The sequence below is a fragment of the Glossina fuscipes genome, unplaced genomic scaffold (assembly GCF_014805625.2).
Source record: "Glossina fuscipes isolate IAEA_lab_2018 unplaced genomic scaffold, Yale_Gfus_2 0, whole genome shotgun sequence".
NCBI classification, from domain to species: domain Eukaryota; kingdom Metazoa; phylum Arthropoda; class Insecta; order Diptera; family Glossinidae; genus Glossina; species Glossina fuscipes.
The window spans coordinates 36,447,276-36,451,630 of NW_023998414.1; the positions used below are offsets into that span (position 1 = coordinate 36,447,276).

Consider the following 4,355-nt stretch of genomic DNA (forward strand, 5'->3'; position numbering starts at 1 on the left):
TGGCTGGGCGCGGCTGATTTTTTCTATTTTCAGAATTAAAGGCAATATTTGTATGGTGTATGTGTTGAACTTTCGTTCCGTAGGCGTGTGGGCGTTATCGTGTAAAATCGCGCGGATATCGAGTCAAGAACGAAAAAAACCGCGGAAAAGTCACCCAAAAATCAAGTTAATGTTAATAATTTTTTTCAATTATGGTGATGTTGTACACTACGAATTCCTTCCGTCACTCCAAATTTTTAACAAGAAATATGTTTTGAGCACTTTTGCGAAGGCGATGAAATTGACTTCAAAGAGTGAGTAACAATTTTTGGGTTTAAAAGTAAATTCATTGTATTTTTCGGACATAGTAGTACATATTATATATTAGTTAAACATTAGAGAAACATCGCATGCGATATCGCGCGTTATCGCACGATATCCTGTGACATAAATTTATTTTAAATCTTCATTATTCATACGAAATTTCAATTGAATTGGAAAAATTGCAAAATTATGAAAGGTAAGGTGAAGTAACATTTCGGAACGAAAAAGCTTAAAATCATTTTAAATCACTTTAATTTTTGATCTGTTGTTACTGCAATTACGTTAGACCGATTTTGTCCTTTATCGATATACAGGTACAAAACGGAGTTGTGCTAATGATATTTCCGCTGAAAATTCGATGAATTTGCAATCTCGATAGGCAGCTGCATCATCACAATTACCCTACACATTTTTAATGTGTTTTCTATTAAGCCTAATAAGGTTAATCCTGCGATGTGCGGCGTTCAGTTAGTTTTGATGATTGAATAAAAAGGCAAAAAGAAATACGTATTAAAGCTATGCAAATCGTGTAATACGATATTAGGATAAAACTAATTTGCGCGAATAAGAGAAAATTCCAATTTTTATAAGAGAAAAATTGCAAATTTGAAGAGTGCCTGTTAGAGTGGGCGTGAATGCCACCCTCTTGTTAAAGAAGAAAAGCTTTCAAGTTCAACAGATTCGAAACAAACGCTTGGAGAGCTAATTTCGGTCGAGTATCATTCAACAAATTGCAAAAACAAAAATTGGTAAATTCAAGAAAACAAAAAAAGAAAAAAAAAAAGTACGTAAAAGGAAAAAAGAAAAAAAAAAAGAAAAAAGAAATTGAATCTCATGGATACACAAATGCTGTGGTCGTAATACCTGCGCTATGACAGTTGGTTATGAAATCTGAACACGTCTGCACGTGCCAACGGATATATTAAATAAGAAACGCACCAATACCATTAGTTAACAATATTCTTTCCAAAGTGAAAGAAAATAACACACACACCAATGGACGCATAAACATAAATATATGTGAACCTAAGATACAAAGTTGTATAGTATGTGTAATGCAAGTGTTGAACAGTAATACTAAAACCGATTTATATAATTTAAAGTGAATTGTGATAAATCAAAAAAAAAAAAAAAAAAAAAAAAATATATATATATATATATAAAAATATAAATAAATATATATATAAACATATTTGTGACTTTTAAGGATAAATAATGAATTATTTTGCAGTGTCGGTAGCATTAGGATTAAAATATAAATAAAAAAATAAAAAGTCTTTTAGATCAAACATAATCAAAAATCTCTTGTGAAACGATTGTAATCAATTTTAAGCGGCATCGTATAATAACGGATCACGCATCGTACTACATTCGACTGAGATATACATATATATGTATATATAAGCGATATAATAATGTTAATATGTATGTGTGTATTATTTTGTTTATTATTAAATACAATATAAATAATAAGAAATTTAAGAATATTTAAAAGTTTCCTTGCTAATATAATCATTAACGTTGATGTGCAACGACAAAGATTTCTCTATTCATTTACAATAGATCTGCACGCAACGCTCGATTCATTATGAAAGATCCAATTAGGTTAGTTTATAGGTTTTTCTCAAATTGAAGATTAAAATTAATGACTTACTATTACTATTTCACGTATGCGTATATGCTCGGCACTCGATTAGGGAGAATAATACATATATAAAGGTTGTAGTCAAAAAAAAAAAAAATAAATAAATAAATAAATAAATAAAAATCGCTTGAAGAATTCGCCAAATTTCTATAGACCACATAAGTGCAATTATCGAACGTAGCAGTAGTAAGCTCCTCATTATAATTTAATAACAGTGTAAAAGAGTGTGTATGTGTTACAGGCCGTTGTAGGCCGCTAAACCGTAGTTGTATGTATCTATTTAAAAGCTACTCTTATAAGTATGAAAGCTTGTCGCCACCGATGTCGAAACACTTTTCCACTAAACACCTTAAACAGCATTATACGCAACCAATCATTATCAAATTTTTGGTTAGAAGTTTTCAGATTGACTTTCATTTCCATTATTATTATTATTATTATTATTATTATTATTTGATCGCTTTTACACCTTACACAATTAAATGTCTTGAAGGATCGATGACATCTTATACTACATATCGCTTATGTCATATATAAGAGTGTGGATGTGATACATCCATCGGAACAATTGAATAAAATTTTATAAAAAATTTTTCATAAATATCTCTCTTATGGATTATATACAATCATGGGATTACTATCTCCAAAATTGCTCTGACTTTTTACCTATTATGTCCAGGTTCAACTCTAATCCGGAAATTTGCTAAACTTCTTGCATTTTCCTTCCTTTCACTAAACGAAATCGTAAACCTAGCATAAAGTACCCTAATTGTCCCTAAAACCTGTGCGTTCAATACTAAACTGTTTTCAAAGGCGGGCTTCAAAGATTGTCATTGTCAGTTGTTATAACTTTATTCCTTCATTTCTTGTCCATTTTATAGAGCATAGATGCGAGAAAAATACCAAATTCTGAATCGATTTAGGCATGCCTCTCCGTCCGTTCCACCGGTCAAAAAAAACACACACATCGTTTTCAAATTTATTTGGAAAAAAAAAATATTTGGAAATTCTTGGACGCGAATCGGTATTGAAAATATCAGTAGCTGTTAAAAGGTCATGACTATAGTATGATGTACACTAAGAACACCTCGATTTTCGAAAGTGAAAGAATTTGTTTGCGTTCTTTTTTTCTCCTCATCATTGCAACTAAGTCAACGAGAAAACTTTTCACTTATATTCTATGAATGATCCCACCGTGGCTGTACCAAAAGCCACACTAATTCAATATTATGGAGTGTAAACATTTCAGTTTTTCTTCTTCGATTTCTTTTCACCATCGCTGAAGGAGGATGAGGGGTATATTCATTTTGTCGAAACGTTTGCAACGCCAAGAAGTGAGCTTCAGAGACCCCATAAACTATATATAAACATCAAATTTTGAATCGATTTAATCATGTTCGCCCGTCGGTCTGGCCGATCGTCTGTATAATGTCTGCTCTAAGCATTCTCTTAGTCGCAAAAATTAAGTTATCGACTTATCGCAAGTCCTTGCACGGAGATTGATATTTGAAAATGGATCAAAATTTATTTTGTGAAGACCTTTATAACGCCTAGAAGCAAGCTTTAAAAACTCCATAAAGTTTATATATTCTACATATGATAGTGTTAAAGTCGCAACATACGTAAGCATATTCGTCTGTTCGTCTGTCTAGCTGTGTAGTGCTACCGTGCGCATAAACGAACGCATCGCCTATGAATTTACAATAGACCGACCCCAACCGATTAAACACATGCCTACAGCGCAAAAAAAGAAATTGAGAATCTTTTTGCTTATTGTATTTTTCGCTTATTACTCGTTAATTTGTACTAGACCCACGAAAAAAATGTCCGCGCTGTTATTCTGCAAAAATAGAAGAACTCGCCCACGTCTAAATAATATTATAGAGCGTTGTCTTATTCTTTTTTTTTTTTTTTTTTTTTTTTTGGTTTAATCCATCTTAGAATAGCGATGTTGCATATAGGAGATTCGACCACAGCCGCGTATAATTTTCTCGTTTTTTTTATGTATATATTTACCTAGAAGGCAGAATATTAAACAAAAAGAAAAAAAAAAATTTATTGTCAACTTTGCATAAGTTGTTTGCCTTTCCCTGTTTTTTTTTTTTTTTTTTTGTTTTTAAATATAAACACATACGCATATATTAAATATTTCCACGAAGAGAAAAGTTTTGGCATATTTTAAATGCTTAATGTCTGCTGCCACGTTAGGCGAAATGCTTTCTGCTTAAACGGGAAACTAAGAAAATCTGATAGACAGATAGTGTGACAGAGTGTGCAAATATTTTACAAGTACATATATTTAATGGTGAATAGTTTAAATGGAAGCTTGTGCAACCGCAGATTATGTATGCAAGCAAAGCCACACACACACACACACACACACACACACACACACACACACACACAC

At 31.8% G+C, this 4,355-nt stretch overlaps 1 protein-coding gene across 3 annotated transcripts in view; it reads left to right on the forward strand.

Annotated features, from left to right (window-relative positions):
* Window positions 1–1,528: 1,528 nt before the first annotated feature.
* Window positions 1,529–4,355, forward strand: part of LOC119638873 (dopamine D2-like receptor) — a 76,045-nt gene continuing 73,218 nt past the window's right edge. For 2 of the 3 annotated variants that reach the window (XM_038035956.1, XM_038035981.1), the window contains exon 1: window positions 1,529–1,728. The gene's annotated coding sequence lies outside the window, so the exon portion shown is untranslated. Of the gene's footprint in view, window positions 1,729–1,762; window positions 1,909–4,355 lie in introns of those variants that run through there. The other variant, XM_038035972.1, reaches the window with a different exon arrangement.